At 51.9% G+C, this 16,906-nt stretch overlaps 1 long non-coding RNA gene across 1 annotated transcript; it reads right to left on the bottom strand.

Moving 5' to 3' along the window:
* Positions 1 to 750: 750 nt before the first annotated feature.
* Positions 751 to 2,017, bottom strand: LOC138996058 (uncharacterized). Its single transcript, XR_011468723.1, has 3 exons — positions 1,802 to 2,017; positions 1,481 to 1,565; positions 751 to 1,024 (listed from the first exon to the last, which is right to left on the bottom strand). It is a non-coding gene; the product is annotated as an uncharacterized lncRNA (long non-coding RNA).
* Positions 2,018 to 16,906: the final 14,889 nt, after the last annotated feature.

The following is a 16,906-nucleotide window of genomic DNA, read 5'->3' as shown; positions in this document are numbered from 1 at the left end:
TTCCAGGGCTGGAATGTGTGTAAAGGGCCCAGGACTTGGGAGGGTGGTTTGGTCTGGGATATTAGCATCTTTTAAAAAAACAACACTACGCTTATAAATCATCAGTTAAAGGCCTCGCGGGGCAGTGCCGCAGGCTTGTGACTTTTACTTCTGAAGCAAGTGGGTGCGCTGATCTTTGACAACATCTACTAATGAGAATAGTGCAGTGGCCGTGCTGCTAAATGAGAGGGTGGTGATGAGTCCTCCCGCACATCCTGGCTCTCTACCTTCGCGTAAGCTGTTCCCTCTGCCGCGAGGCCCTCACCAGCTGTCGAAATCCTAGTCATCCATTCCGGCTGGCGCGGAACCGCCTCCCCGCAGTGCGAATTGCTCACTCCCTCTTCGGGGCCCTCCTGACATTTTGTCTTTTACAATGTTTACTTTGTTCCTTCTCTCCCGAAATGTAGCTGAATATGTGACCATTCCCTGTCACACGCCCCGGGGAGGACTGTGTCCTGGCTGTCGATGTCTTCCCCACAGCTCCGTTCTCGGTCAATATTTGTCGAATTAAACTTTTTTTTTTTTTTTTTTTAAGAGGATTGGTTTGCAGACAATAAAGACCCTGCACTGGGGTCTTGTTTGGTAAAAGTCATCACACACTCAGATATTTTATTTTATAGTTTTTGAATTTTGCCTCAGAGTCTAGACATAATTGCACTGGATTTAGAATTAATGAAATTGAAAATATAATTTGAAGGACACGTGGTTTTATTTTATTGCAGTTCTGATATATACACGGTAGACATAATGTCTCTCTGGTTAGGAAGTCCTTTGTTTGGGGAGAGCATTTGCAGGGGCCGAGGTGGGCTGTGGGAAATTTGTCTTTCTTGTGAAAATTCCTGGCACCTAATTGATGGAGGGCGGTGGCACTCTAGGAACGACTCCCTGTGGTGGTTTCTGGGGAGGGTATGGTGGCACTCAAAGCTGAGCGTGGAAGGAACACTTGATTCTTATGAATAATTCAAAGGCGTCCGAAATGCAGCCCCTGTAATGGACATGTTCAAGGGCGTGGCGATCTGAGAGTCTAGCTGTGTGTTCAGATAAACAAGCTCTCAAACAGAAATCACACACTCCCGGCTGGTGGGACGCGGCTGGGCGTCGTCCTGTGCACGAAGGTGGCTGCTTCGATTCACGGTCAAAGCACCTGCCCAGGTTGTGAGCTCGATCCCCGTGGGGGGCTGCAGGAGGCAGCCAAGCAATGTTTCTCTCCCTCTCCCTTCCTTTCTCTCTTTAAAAAAATAAATAAATAAATAAATGAAATATATATATATTACACACACACAAAATTACAGACCTTGGCGTGAAATAGGGAGGCTGTGTTGGCACAGAGCCTGGGTGGCTCTCACAGGAAGGTGGGCACTCGTGCCCTTTCCTCCGCCTCCATGCGCCCCAGGAGACACAGGTGCTGAGGCGCGAGGCAGACCAGGGTGTAGATACCAACCTGCAGTGGTCTCGCGTCTGAGTTCCCTCATCTGTAAAGTGTAAGGGGGGCCATGGTGCTCTGGTGAGTTGCTCAGCAACAGCATCTGGCAGGGGTAAGCGTGTTAGTCCTTCCGCGTGGCCTGGGACGTTTCCCCTCCTCTCCCGCCCGCCCATGTGTGCTACCCTTTCTTCCCGTTGAGGCTTATTGGGTTTAGCAAATGAAAATAGGCCATGCTCCGTTGAATTTGAATTCAGATAAACAATGGCTACTTTTGGGGTATGAGTACCTCCTATGCAATACTTGGGACCTATTTCTACTAAAAAGGTAGTTGTTGCTTACCTGAAAGTCCAGTTCAACGGGGAGCGCTGTCGTTGATCTAACCACTCAATGCCAAGTTCTGCTTCCTTCTCAGCTTAGCGGCAGCTCCACCCTCTGACTCTTGCAGCGCTTCAGGACTTGGACACTTGTGTGCCACCCAGGGCACAGCCCCCCTTTCACTTGTGTGAGTACCAGGCACGGGGGAGCGTAGAGGCCTGGACTCACAGGGTCGCCCCAAGGCCGACATCAGTGTCCTCATCGAGGCCCAGGAGGGCCCGTGCCCCCCGGGGGGCGCACAGTGGCATCGGGCTGCGGACTCCCACGTGCGAGACTGGACTCTGAACCCCACGCTGCTGTTCCTGGGGGGCGGGGCCCGGGGCCCGGCCCACGTGGGATCTGCCCGGGTTTGCTGCCCTGGAGAGCGACGTTCCAAAGTCGCGGCACCACCGTGGAAACGGATTTGGGGACCGTGGGGTTGTGATCTGCTTTCTGAGTCCTAAACATTGTGACCAAGACATGGGTCTTCAGACAAGAAAGTTTGTTAGCTCCTAGAACTTTCCAAAGTGCTGCTGGCTTTGATGTGTGGATAACTCCAGCCGTGTTGCTGGAAGTGCTGTGAAACTCCTCCCTGGGCAAAGGGCCCTCTGACATGGCCTGTGACGTGACGGGGTGCGGGGCCTCGGTGTAGGCGCGTGGCGGGTGGCGGAGCGGGCAGGCCAGGCCCACGGACATCCATCCATTTGTGGCCTTTTCCTGCTTTACGTTTGGAAATCAGCTAAAAGCAGCTGTGGTCCATCTTGGAGAACATGTTAGGCACATCTAAGCAGTCCCTTCTGATGGGTCTATGGTCCCCCAGTGAAAATGCAGCTCCTTCTGGTGTTCGGGCCTCAGTTGCTACAGGAATCTTTCTTCCTCGCTGTGCACCGGAGTCAGACAAGTGCATGGTGGGCAAGCACGCTCGTCCCGGGACAGGAGGAAGTGCCCTCGGAGCGGGGATGGGCATCGCTGTGAATGTCCAGGCCTGGGGTGGGCCTTGCCCCTGACCAGCTGGCTGCCTCCTTTCTTCCCACCCGCACCTTCTCGTCTATTTTTATTCCCATCCTAGCGTATGTGCTTTTAGAAGAGGGTGGGGGGTGTGCAGGCAGCGGTCGCTCCTCCTGGTAACCAAGTAGCGGTATCATCTCCACCCCGGAGTGGGCCCGGAGTGGGGATGGGGAGAGGGGGACTAAAGGCCTGTCCAGGCTCCCAAACCTGTAAATAGCAGAGCAGGGACTTGAACTCGGGTCTGTCTGGTTTTGAATCTTTAGCTCTTTCCATGGTGACGCTCAAACCCTATCCTTCCAGAGACTCGGGGAAGCCTGGGGGTTCATTACACGTGTCTGTTTCTCAAAACCGCGTACACATGCCTGTAAAGCATCACAGAAGAGGAGGATGGACCTGGCCGGTTTGGCTCAGTGGATAAAGGCGTCGGCCTGGGGACTGAAGGGTCCCGGGTTCGATTCCGATCAAGGGCATGTACCTTGGTTGCGGGCACCTCCCCAGTAGGGAGTGTCAGGAGGCAGCTGGTCGATGCTTCTCTCTCATCGATGTTTCTAACTCTCTATCCCTCTCCCTTCCTCTCTGTAAAAAATCAATAAAATATATTTTTTTAAAAAAGAGGAGGAGAGCCTCCTAAGGAGGAGAAGAGCCACGTTACGGGAGAGGCTTCGGACAGGTGGAGGCGGGACCGCAGGGGAGGAGTGGCGATGGGTTTCTTCAGAGGAAGAAGCTCTGAGGAGGTGCCCGCAGACGGAAGTCTCGCCAAAAGTCCGTCTGTTGGCTCCCAGGACCCAGGAGGGCTCAGGATTTGGGAAGAGCGAGGTATCTCTCAGGCAGCATGTGCCCAGGACTGGAGTGGGGACAGGACTGGGGAAGGGGGACCCAGAGCAGTTAGGCCCCAGGCCTTCCCTGCACCCCCAGAAGCTAGGCAACTACACCCCTGTCCACTGCCAGGGAGGGCGCCCCCTGTGTGTCCACCTGCACTCCCCCTGCCCCTCCTCAGGTGGTGTTTGCTCGGCCTCCCTGTGGGTTTACTCACAGGAGACTCCCCACCTGCCCGAGTGCCTGAGCCCTGCTGTGAGCACCGTCCGATGAGGACTGGCAGGTGTGTGTCTAGCCTAGGGGTGGGCAAACTTTTTGACTCGAGGGCCACAACGGGTTCTTACACTGGACCGGAGGGCCGGAACAAAAGCATGGATGGAGCGTTTGTGTGAACTAATATAAATTCAAAGTAAACATCATTACATAAAAGGGTACGGTCTTTTTTTTTTTAAGTTTTATTCATTTCAAACGGGCCGGATGGCCCGCGGGCCGTAGTTTGCCCACGGCTGGTCTAGCCCCTGTCTCACCTCATCCACACACTACAGATCCACTGCCCACTGGGCATCCCTGCCAGGAAGCCCCACTGCACCACACTCACCACTGCCCAGCGCACTCTGGATTCCACCCAAAGCCAATCCTCAGGAAATGCCCGACCAAAACAGGAGTCGCCTTGACTGTCCTTCCTCTCCCGCAGCGTCCAAGCCCCATCCTGTATCCCGCTCCCACGTCCGCCTCTCCCCCGGCTGGGCCATCCTCACCTCCCACCTGGGCTGAGCTCCCCGTGTTTTACACAACAGCCAAGAGCTCCTCTTACCTGTAGATGTGACCCTGGGACCCCTTACTGAACGCTCCAGTGGCTCCCGGTCACACTTCCGTCACATTCCGGGGCCGACTGTGCCTTCCAGGCCCTACCTGATCTGGCCCTTCACTCCCCCACCAACCTGACCTCACACTATGTTCTTCTTGCTCACATTCTCCAGCCACACTGGCCTTCGCCATGCTCCTTAACCTCCCAGCTCTGCTCTAGGGTCAGGGAATGTATCCTTCAAGCCTCAGACTGAACCCTCTTCCCCAGGGTACACGCTTGACTCATTCAAATGTCACCTCTATCGAGAAGTCCTTTCTGATGACTAGCACACGCGAGCGAGCTCATACACGCACTCCTGTCCTTCTCAGAAAGCTTCTATTGCTTTATTTTCCTGCAGAGCACTTGTCACTACCTGACATACCAGTATCTCTCTATCTCTCTCTATATCTGTATGTGTGTGTGTATACCTGTATGTATGTGTGTATAGATCTGTATGTGTATGTATGTGTGTGTATATCTGTATGTATGTGTGTGTATATCTGTATGTATGTATGTGTGTATAGATCTGTATGTACGTGTGCAGATATATACAGATATATTTTGTCTATTTTATGTTTCTCTCCAGTAGGTCATAAGCTTCATGGGGCATGGACTGTGTTCCTCGCTGTGGAGAATGGTGCCAGGCACATGGTAGGATTGTGAAAATAGGAAGGGCATGATCCAGCCTCGGAAACACCAAACAAGATAGGGGAGACCCCTGGCCCTTTTTGGGGAGATCCCTGCCTCCTGAAAGCCAGGTTGGCCTCCCACGAAGGAGACTGGAAGACTCTTCTGCGAAAAGTCCCAGAGGATGGCCTCCGAGAACAGGCCAGCATTTAGAATAGAAAAGAGGAAAAAGCCATACGGTGTCCTTTCACGTCTCCCTTCCCTCCTTCCCTCCCTCCCTCCCTCCCTCCCTCCCTCCCTCCTTCCCTCCCTCCCTCCCTCCCTTCCCTCCCTCCCTCCCTTCCTCCCTCCCCTCCCTCCCTCCCTCCTTCCCTCCCTCCCTCCTTCCCTCCCTCCCTCCCTCCCTCCCTTCCCTCCCTCCTTCCCTCCCTCCCTCCCTCCCTCCCTTCCCTCCCTCCCTCCCTCCCTCCCTCCCTCCCTCCTTCCCACAAGTATTTGTTAAGCACCTACTATGGGCCAGACAATATTCCCGGAGCTTGGATTCTGTCTGTGAACAAACTGACAAAGATCTTTGTCTTGAAGAGATGACACTCCAGCGGGTGCAACCACAAGCCCAACCTGTGCATAGTTACCCAACAGCGCCTTTGTGCCTCGTGCCGAAGGATGGCTATAGTCAAGGATCAGCAGGCATTTAGGAAGCTCCCAATGGGAAAAAGACAGAGATAAAGCACCCAGGGGAAAAGAAATCACAAGAAAATAGGAATAATGCAGGGAGTAGAAGGAATCAGGAAAAAAAGTAAAAATGGTAACTGATACAGAAACTTCCTAAGAAGGGAAGGTTTAGAATGAGAGTGATCACGATTTCCATTCAGACAAAGGCTCAGGCATCAGCCGAGTCTTAGATTTCTCAGTAGCAACAGTAGAAGCGAGGAGACCTGAAGAAATAGAGACCTCGAAATCCGAGGGAAAATGTTTCTAACGTAAAATTATACCCCAGCCAAGCTAGCAATGCAGAGTGGGGTTCAGATAAAGAGCATCTGAGTCACTCAGTGACACAATACCCGCCCCCCCCCCCCGCCCCCCTCCGCCTGCGGTGTGTAGTGTTTTTCAGGAAGCTCTTGGAAGTTTGCCTGCAAAAAGGGGAAACAGAAAGAAAGGAGACAGGGCATCCAGGAAACAGGGCTCTGGCACAGGAAAGGGGACGGGAATTCCCAGACGGGTGGGTAAGAAAGCTCCCAGGTAGCAGCTGCGCACCTGAACTAAACACCCACCCAGCCCTGGCCGCTGGGGCTCAGTTGGTTGGAGCTTCCTCTCATGCACCTAAGGGTCTTGGGTTCGAATCCCAGTGGGGGCACATATGAGAGGCAGCTGATCAATGGTGAAACATCGATGTTTCTCTCTCTCTAAAATCAATAAAAACCCATCCTCAGGTGGGATTAAAAAAAAAAAAAATAGACCAACCAACCGAGATTAGAGCAGAGGAGTGAAGGCCTCCAGGAAGAGCCTCCCCGAGAAAAAGGGCCCAGGCCACCCGCTGCGTCTGCCCATGCGGAGAGGGGGGACTGAGCAGAGAGTTCGAGGACAGGTTAGCAATAAGGAAAATAAACGAATAAAATATATTTTATATTTAAATCCGTTTTTGAATAGGTAATACGTTCACATGGTTGAAAAATCAAAATGATATAAAAAGCAAAATAACTGACTCACGCACCCACCCGTCTCCCTCCAGACAGGTAACCATTTCTGTTAGTAGCTTCCAAGGTTTTTTTAAAAAATATATTTTATTGATTTTTTACAGAGAGGAAGGGAGAGGGATAGAGAGTTAGAAACATCGATGAGAAAGAAACACCGATCAGCTGCCTCCTGCACACCCCCTTCTGGTATGTGCCCGCAACCAAGGTACATGCCCTTGACCAGAATCGAACCTGGGACCCTTCAGTCCGCAGGCCCACGCTCTATCCACTGAGCCAAACCGGTCAGGGCTTTTTTTAATAATTGTGATAAAAAGCACATAACATAGAATTTACTATTGCAACCATGTGTACGGGTACAGTTCACGAGTGTCGACCACATTTCACACCGTTGTTTTCCAGTGTTTTCTTAATAAGGTCCACGTACATAGGAATACATTCTCTTATTGTTCTTGCATTCTATACACACTGTTCTATTCGCTGTTTCCTCTTTACATTATATCCTGGGGCTCTTTCCACGGAGGACTTCCCCAGTCTTTTGTCTAGTGGCTTAGTGTTCCATTGTGTGGACGTACAGTAGTTTATTTGACCAGCTCTCTATAGAAAGACACTTGGGTTCATTCCAACACTTTACTACGGTAACAGAATGCCACAATGAGCGGCTGTATACAACATTGTTTCAAATGGGTACAGATACAGCTGCAGGACAGATTCCCAGAAGCGGGATTTCTGGGTTAAAGGGTAAATGCATTTGCAGTTTTGCTTGATGCCTCCAGACCTCCCTTCACCTGAGCTGCTCTTTTCGCCTTCCCACTGCAATATCGGTGAGAACGCCTGCTCCCCGAAGCCCCATCAACAGCCTGGGTTGGAAACGTTGGGAATGTTGCCAAGCTGATAAGTGCAAAATGCCATCTTAATGTAGTTTTGCTTTTCATTTATCTTGTGTGTGAGATTGAGCATGTTTTTTACAAATTTAAAACCATTCCCACCTCTTTTCTTTTCATGAGGCGATGATAAATTATGTATTTCAAGCCTATAGCGGACAATCAAAATGGTCACTTTCTTCCTAATACACTAACAAAATTGTAACAAATTCTGCTCCATGTCCTGGCCAGTGTGGCTCAGTGGTTGAGCATTGACCTATGAATCAGGAGGTCAAAGTTCGATTCCCAGTCGGGGCACATGCCCGGGTGGCGGGCTCGATCCCCAGTGTTCAGGAAGCAGCTGATTGACTGATTCTCTCTCATCATTGATGTTTCTGTCTCTCTCCCCCCTCTCCTTTCCTCTCTAAAATCAATTTTAAAAATATTGCTTGAGGTTGTGTGCACTGTTTTTCCTGTTTTCCTGACATGGTTATAAATTTTAAAAAAGTGCAGATGTTCAGGTTCTCTTTTCTCTCCCATGACTGTGTTTCATCCTTTTGTTAGGTTGTTCTTATTGTTCCTTTTATGCTATTGTGTGTTTTTTAAAAATATATTTTTATTGATTTCAGGGAGGAAGGGAGAGGGAGCGATAGAAACATCAGCGATGAGAGAGAATCATTGACCGGCTGCCTCCTGCATGCTGCCTACTGGGGATCGAGCCCGCACCCCAGGCATGTACCCTGACCAGGAATTGAACCATGACCTCCTGGTTCATAGGTTGACCCTCAACCACTGAGCCACACCGGCTGGGCCCAATTAGGGCTTTTTAAAAAATATATATTTTATTTTACAGAGAGGAAGGGAGAGGGATAGAGAGTTAGAAGCATCGATGAGAGAGAAACATCGATCAGCTGCCTCCTGCACAGCCCCCACTGGGGATGTGCCCGAAACCAACGTACATGCCCTTGACCGGAATCGAACCTGGGACCCTGCAGTCCGCAGGCCAACACTCTAGCCACTGAGCCAAACTGGTCATGGCCAATTAGGGCTTTTTGAAAAGCAAACTAATCATGTTTGCAGAGAAATCTCTTCCAAAATCATAGGCCAACTTTGGATTCTGGCCATGATGGCATATCAGGGACCACCATCCTCTACCCTACTGTATTAAACAACACAAAAAAAGGGCAGACTAGCCCTGGCTGGTTTGGTTCAGTGCATAGAGTGTTGTTCAGTTCTGGTCAAGGGCACATGCCTGGGTTGTGGGCTTGATCCCCAGCAAGGGGTGTGCAGGAGGCAGCCGATCCATGATTCTTTCTCACCATTGATGTTTCTCTCTCTCCCTTCCTCTCTGAAATCAGTAAAAAAAATATATTTTTAAAAAGAAAATTTTATATAAGTGCTTCAAGTGAAGAAAAATGATACCAGATGGAAATCGCCATCTATACAAAAAAACCACAAAGGGCACCAGAAATGGTAAATAAAAGACTTTTTTCTTATCTAAAATTCTCTTTAAACGACAGTTGAGGGATCAAAGCAAAAATAATAATGTGTGTGTGGGATCCATAGAATACATAGAAATAAAATGCAGGACGTCAATCGCACAAAGGCTGGGAGGCGGGACATAGAAGCGAGGGTTTACACTCTAAGTAAAGTGGTGGAATATTGAAGCAGGTCGACTATGATACGTGAAGGTGCATCCTGTACTCCTGGAGGAACCAGTAAGAAAGTTCAAGTCCAGCTTCATCAGCGAATAAAGGAGCTAAAAAGGAGTCCCGGAGCCGAAACCGGTTTGGCTCAGTGGATAGAGCGTCGGCCTGCGGACTGAAAGGTCCCAGGTTCGATTCCGGTCAAGGGCATGTACCTTGGTTGCGGGCACATCCCCAGTAGGAGGTGTGCAGGAGGCAGCTGATCGATGTTTCTCTCTCATCGATGTTTCTAACTCTCTATCTCTCTCCCTTCCTCTCTGTAAAAAATCAATAAAATATATAAAAAAAAATAAAAATAAAAAGGAGTCCCGGAGGCGGGCACTCGCGGGGCCCCACTCTGCAGACAGAGCGCGTGGGTGGGGCCGCCCGGGGCCCTGCAGAGCTCCAGACGTTCGGAGTAAGCAGGGTCCTTACTCAGACTGGACCGGACCGTCGTCAGAAAAAAAGCTTCCTCTCCTGCCACCTTCTGGCAGTAAACACAGCCTATTTTTTTTTTTTTAAAACCATTTAATCACCTTTATTTATTTGTTTGTTGTTTGTTTGTTGTTGTTAATCCTCACCCAAGGATATTTTTCCATTGATTTTTAGAGAATAGAAGAGAGAAGGAGAGACAGAGAAACATCGATGTGAGAGAAACACATCAATTGGTTTGCCTCCTGCAGGAGCCCTGACCAGGGCCCGGGGCCAGGGAGGAGCCTGCAACCAAGGTACATGCCCTTGACCGGAGTCGAACCCGGGACCCTTTGGTCCGCAGGCTGATCCTCTATCCACTGAGCCAAACCGGCTAGGGCCATACAGCCTATTTTTAACTCAGGCCCCTGTTTAAGTGCTTTTGGCTAAAAGAGAACCCGTCCCTTCTGAGCCCCCAGGGCCGCCGCAGTCTCCCCGGCTTCCCTGCTCTCCCAGCCTCGGAAGACTCAGAAGATGCTCCTGGACCAGAAGAAGAGGCCCACTGGCCCCCGACGGTAGCCCTCAGCCCGCGCAGGTGCGCGAGAGAACCGCTAGAGGGCGCCATGCGCGGAGACGCCGTGGGAAGGGTGCCTGCAGGCTTGTGCTGGGAGGACAGGGCGCCGCGGACCGCGCATAAAGGCGCCTGTGTGGACAGGGTGTGAATGTTTGCGTGGCTGCTGATGTTATGAAACATAAACATAACAGCCTCTGACCTTCTGGTCATGCCCGCCCCCCCCCCCCCCAAAGGCCTGTCTACCCTCCCACTCGCCCCAGGCAACACCCACACCCCAGCTGGCAATCTGCCAACCATCGCTTCAGCCTCTCCTCTCTCCAAAAGCCTCCCCGGACAGACTGCTCTGCCCACAGGCCCAGCCAAGTGGCCCTTTTATTCCGGGCGGCACACCGGGGCCTGGGGGGCTGTGCCGCGTGGGGGGAAGGAGATGTGGGGCAGGCCCTGTTGGTCTGTCCCTGGGTCCCTCCCCCAGGCTCAGGGTCTGGCGTCTGTGTGCACATACACACACACACACACACACACACACACGTGTGCAAGCATGCCTGTGGTGTGGCGAGAGGGGTCTCTGGTCCCAAGCTCCCTCCTTCATTGAACCTCCTTCACCAGCACATGGGGGTGGGGGTGGGAGGGGTGCGCAGGGACCTGGGGGGAGCTGGTGGATGGTCTCTAACAGACCCTGGCAGGCAGGGCCCATGTCTCTGTGTCATGTGACATGAGTGAGAAGCCCTGGCTCGCTGTGTTAGTGGCCGTGTCTGGGTACATCCTTGGGGTCCTAGGAGTAGTTTCTGTGTCCCGTGTGGTTGTTGACATGACCTGTAGGTTTCCAGGGGTGTGGGGTGCGGTACTGCTCTCCTCACACCCCTCCCTCTCCCTCCCTAGCCGTTCCTGGACTCCAGACTTTGTCCCTCGGTTGGGCGGCTGCCCTTCCTGGCATGAAACGCAGTCTGTTTCCTTGGGGCTGTCAGCATGGTCTGCGTTGGCGTCTGTTGGTTGCCAGCCCTTAAGTGTATCCTCATCCCGTGTCGCCCTGGATGCCAGTGTGGCTCGGGGTGCCCGCGAGCCCCTCCACTGAGTATGTTAGCTGGTGCGACATTCCTGTGTGTGCCTGAGGCAGGGGAAGGGTGTGAGTGTGGCTTTGAGGTTTGTGGGACACGCATGCCTGAAAGTGTGCAGAAGTGCGGGGAGCATGTGTCAGCGTCCCGGCCTGCGGTGGGGAGTGAAGGTGGCCTGTGTGCCTGAGGCGGCTGCTCCCTCTGGCCTGGGAGGCCCCTCCCCCGTCAGCTGTGTAAACAAAGCCCCTGCCTTCCTTTCTGAGGCCCCTTTAGGGTTGTCTTCCCCTCCCTCTCCCCTCCCCTGCCCTCAGCAGTGGGCTTGATTGACTGTGTGGGGTTGAAAGGTTGTGAGGTTATATAACTGGGTGTGAACTGAAGGGTGCCCGAGGGTCCCTGGCCAACACCAGCCTCTGGGGGGAGGCCGGGGGCCGGTTGGGGACCCCAGGCCCTTGCATAGAGCTCTCCCAGGTGCCTGGGCGGTTCACCCACCCTTTTATAGCCAGGCTTGGCGGCAGCCCTGTAATTAGCCTGGGCCAGACACTGTGGTGAAAGCTAAGAATTTGGCAGCTGACCCTTCAGGGGAGGGGCAGGCTCTGCACCCCCTGCCCTGCCCAAGTCAGAGGTCAGATGCCCCAGGGTCAGACCCCAGGCCGGCCAACCCAACCCGGGTTCTGCCTGAAGCTGCTCCTCCTGCTCCAGGCCCAGGTGTCTCTGGCTGGCCTGGCCCCAGCACATCTGGACCTTTCCCCGCGTCAGCACCACACTTCCCTGCCCCTCGTCCAGGGGCTGAGCTCCCCGCCTGTGTGGCCCCACCACTTCCCACCGGTGTCTTTCATGCCAGCCTGTCCCCCCCGCCGCCCCAGCCCATGTCCTTCATCCCCACCTGTGTCCCTGTGTCCCAGCCTGTCTCCTGGTCCTAGTTCATGTTCCTTCATTCCAAACCGTCTGCTTCCAGCCATGTCGCCATCACATCCAGCCCATGACCATGTCCCTCCAGCCCAGCCCAGGCCTGAGTTTGCCAACTGGGCAGAGAAAAGAGGCTGAGGCTTTGGGGCTGAGTAACTCCAAAGGGCTGGTCAGGTGTGAACTGGGCCCAAGTCCACTCCCAACCCCTTCAGTCTCTAGAACTAGAGGGAGGGCCAGAGGGGGAAGGGGAAGAGAAATGCTAAGATGGGGGGTGGGCTGGGACCTCCCCTTCCTGCCCCAGGCCTGAGAATGGTCTTAGCCTAGCACTTCCTCCAACACAGCCCCCTGCTCCCCTCAAGGGCCAACACCTGCCCCTGTGCACTCCTGTTGACTCAAGAAACATCCAAACCTGTAGATGGTTTTTAAAAATAATTTTATTTTTAATTACAGTTGACATACAATATTATATTAGTTTCAGGTGTACACCCCAGTGATCAGACATTATAAAACGCATTAAGTGATCATCCCAAAGAACCTCATTCCTATCTGACACCATACATAGTTATTAGAATATTACAGACTGTATTCTCTAGCTGTACTTTATACCCCCACGACTACACTATAACTACTAATTTGTACTGCTAAATCCCTTCACCTTTCCACCCATTCCCTCAACCCCCTCCCATCTGGCTACTGTCAAAAAATATTCTCTGTATTTATGAGACTGTTTCTGTTCTGCTTGTTCATTTATTTTGATTTTTAGATTCAATTGTTGACAGGTATGTATTTATTGCCATTTTATTCATATTTTTTATCTTTTTCTTTTTCTTCTTCTTAAAGAAAACCCTTTAACACTTCATGTAATATTGGTTTTGTGGTGATGAATTCCTTTAGATTCTTCTTGTCTGTGAAGCTCTTTATCTGACCTTCAGGTCTAAATGATAGCTTTGCTGGGTAGAGTCATCTTGGTTGTAGGTTCTTGCTATTCATCACTTTGAATATTTCTTGCCTCTCCCTTCTGGCCTGCAAAGTTTCTGTTGAGAAATCAGCTGACAGTCCTAAGGGCGCTCCCTTGTAGGTAACTGACTGCTTTTCTCTTGCTGCTTTTAAGATTCTCTCTTTGTCCTTAACCCTTGGCATTTTAATTATGATGTGTCTTGGTGTGGGCCTCTTTGGATTTATCTTGTTAGGGGCATTCTGCACTTTCTGGACTTGTATGTCTATTTCTTTCATCAGGTAAGGGAAATTTTCTGTCATTCTTTTTTCAGATAGGTTTTTAATTTCTTGTTCCCTCTCTTCTCCTTCCAGCACCTCCCAGATGCAAATTTTGGTACACTTGAAGTTGTCCCAGAGGCTCTGCTTACACTATTTTATATTTTTCATTCTTTTTCCTATTTGCTGTTCTGATTGGGTGTTTTTTGCTCCCAAATCACTGGTAAGATTCTAGCTGTCCTCTACTGTTGTTTCCCTGTAAAATATCATTTCAGATCGTGTACCCTTCATTCCTGACGGGCCCTTGTTTATGTTGCTGATGTACTCACTAAGCTCCTTGAGCATCCTTGTCAGCATTGTTTTGAACTCTGTATCTGGCCGTTTGCTTGCTTCCATTTCATTTAGTTCTTTTTCTTTTCTGGGGATTTCTTCTGTTCTTTCACTTACGACATGTTCCTTTGTCTCCACATTTTGGTTGCTTCTCTGTGTTTGTTTTCTGTAGTAAGTAGAGCTGCTATGTTTCCTGGACTTGGTAGAGTGGTCTAAGGTGGTAGCTGTCCTGTAGGGCCCAGTGGCTCAGCCTCCCCAGTCACTGAGCTGGGCACTCCAGGTGCGCCTCTGTGTGGGCTGTGTGTACTGTCCTGCTGTCGTTGAGCCTTGATTGCTGTTGGTGTCACTGGGAGGGATCGACCTCCAGGCCAATCAGCTGTGAGGACCAGCTGCGACTACAGTGGGAGAGCTGCTGTGCGGGAGCCAGCCCAGGCTCCATGTGGCTTCTTTAATTCCCTGGTGATAGGACTTCCATTCAGCTAGATTCCAGGTGGTTCTGGACGATGGTGGTTCTGTATTTCCATGGTAATTGTGGTGAGGCTGTGGGAGGGGGCGAATACTGCATTTACCTACACCGCCATCTCGACCAATCTTCCAAATCACTGATAAGATTCTCGCTGTCCTCTACTCTACTGTTGTTTCCCTGTAAAATATCATTTCAGATTGTGTACCCTTCATTCCTGACGGGTCCTTGTTTATGTTGCTGATGGTCTCACTAAGCTCCTTGAGAGAATTTTTATAAGAGTTTGCTTGCGTCAAACTGAAGACATATACCAGGGAGCAAGCTCTTGAATGCTCCCGAGAATAATAGTTTTGAAACGTCTTTTATGCGTTTGAGGGTGAGGAGGAAACATGAGAAAGATTACACGGAGGTGGGGAAGGCAAGGTGGGGATTGGATTACAGGATGCTTAACAAGATTATCCACTCTCTTGAGGGTGGTTATGGCTTATTTCAAAGGTGTGTTAACCTAGATACTCGAGAGCAATGGACAGGGCTGGCTTAAGGCAGAGATAAACCATTTACTAAGGAAGTTATATGTGATGGAAACAAATAATTTTTAAAAAAAGAACTTATATGCCTGGGGCATGACTACCTACCGAGAACTGCCCAGTTAGAAGTTTCGATCACATGGCCCCGTGAAGTTACTTCCATGGAACCCCTTTTGCCCGCGCCCCCAGCCCAGGGGACAAGGCTTGAACCCAAACTGAAATGCAGATGTCCCTGCTCTTTTACCCGACCCACGGCAAGGCGAGGGTGGCCTCCCCCGGAAGAGGAGGGCCTGGTGCTGAGCCTGACTCCTCAAGCCAACATCTGTGCTCGGTGTTTGTTGTTGCTGTTTTTAAAAATATATATATTTTTATTGATTTTAGAGAGGAAGGGAGAGAGAGATAGAAACATCAATGAGGAGAATCATTGATTGGCTGCCTCCTACATGCCCCCATTAGGGATCAAGCCCGCAACCTGGGTGTATGCCCTGACCGGGATCGAACCTAGGACCCCTCAGTCCGCAGGCTGACACTCCATCCGCTGAGCCAAACCAGCCAGGGCGTTGCTGTTGTTTTTTACCCTGGGGAGGGCAGCAGGGGGCGGGGTCCCTGTGAAAGCCTCTGGGAGTGCCAGCCTGTGTTGCTCTGAGGCCCTTGTGGAGGCGGCCAGAGGAGACACAACAAGGAGGAGGACAGGCCTGCTCAGGGTGGGCAGGAGGCCCTCCTGGGGCACAGCTCACTGACCTTCCCTTGCCTGAGGGCCCTGGGCTTCCGGGTGGGGACAGCACAACCACACAGTGCCCAGGCGCTGGGATACCACCCGGCATCAGCGGACTCTCAGGGCACCTGGCTCAGGTGTGTGGGAGCAGGAAGGAGGTGGCCGAGCCTGGCCTTTCCCTTCCCTGTCCTGTCCTGTCGCCATCTGCCTCCCTCCCCGCGATATCCCACTCAGCCGCACAGCCAACGCTATTCTATTTTGTTCCGGTCTATCCCCCCTGCCCTGGCCTATCGTCAGTAGGCACTGAGTCTGCACTGTGGGCCCTGCCTTACCCTCCCCCCACCCCCAGGCCCTGCCACTGGTGTTATCTCACGTCTGCCTTGGCCAGGACACCGGGCTGTGCAGACTTTGGTTCCAGGGCTCAAGGTCGCTGGTCTCTGTCTACCTACGGGCTGACCCCTCACCCCAGTCTGTCTATCGAAATGCTCCCCTCACCTCACTTGCCTTCGTGCTCTGAGGCCTGAAGCCTTGTCTGAGGGGAGATCCCAGCAGGACCCGAGCTTCCTGAAGCCCCAGCCTCACAGCAAATGAACAGGGATCTCCGGTAGGTGGTGCCTCCTCCTTAACGGTGAGGTTTCAAACATCAGCCCCTGGTTCCTGGGAAGGTGCATCACAGGATGGAAAAAAAAGGTGGGGGTCACGACCCCGCGTCCCAGTCCTGGCTCTGCCACGAACGTCTGTCCCATCCACACTCGTCTATGAGGTCGACCCCTTCCAACTCTCCCATCCACACTCGTCTATCTGAAACAAGTATACAAGACGAGTGTGGATGGGAGGGTTGGAAGGGGTCAACCTCAGCGAACGTACCTCTATCAGATTGAGGACGTTTTTAGCAAAGGCCAGCTTAGGAATACCCTAATTAAGTTAATAACAGTGTACCTACCTATATAGTTTAAGTTTAAAAAACTTGGCTCTCAAAAGAGATTTCAATCGTTGTACTGTTGATATTTGGCTCTGTTGACTAATGAGTTTGCCGACCACTGGCCTAGGCCCACTGCTGTGGCTCCTTCATGGGACAAACCCCCCTCCTCAGCCTTCAGGCCCTCAAGACTCTACCCTGTGGTGCCCCGGTTGCGTGTGCCGCCTCCTCCCGGCAGCCGCCTCCCTGTGTCCCCAGGTGAGAGTGTCCTGCAGCCTCTGGCGTTTCACCGCGTTGCCCCTGGTTACACGGTCACACGTGTGTTACTCCTCCCATCAGCACACGCTCAATGATGAGCGCACTCGAGGGTGGAGACCCTGTTCTCTGGGTCCCCACCACCCAGCGTAGAGCCTGCGCTCAGCAGGTGCCCCACCAATGCCCACC

This window comes from Myotis yumanensis, unplaced genomic scaffold (genome assembly GCF_028538775.1).
Source record: "Myotis yumanensis isolate MYYU_CA2020_CCGP unplaced genomic scaffold, mMyoYum1.0.hap1 SCAF_17, whole genome shotgun sequence".
NCBI lineage: Eukaryota > Metazoa > Chordata > Mammalia > Chiroptera > Vespertilionidae > Myotis > Myotis yumanensis.
The sequence above is the reverse complement of the archived record's forward strand: the minus strand, read 5'-3'. Positions and strand labels throughout refer to the sequence as shown.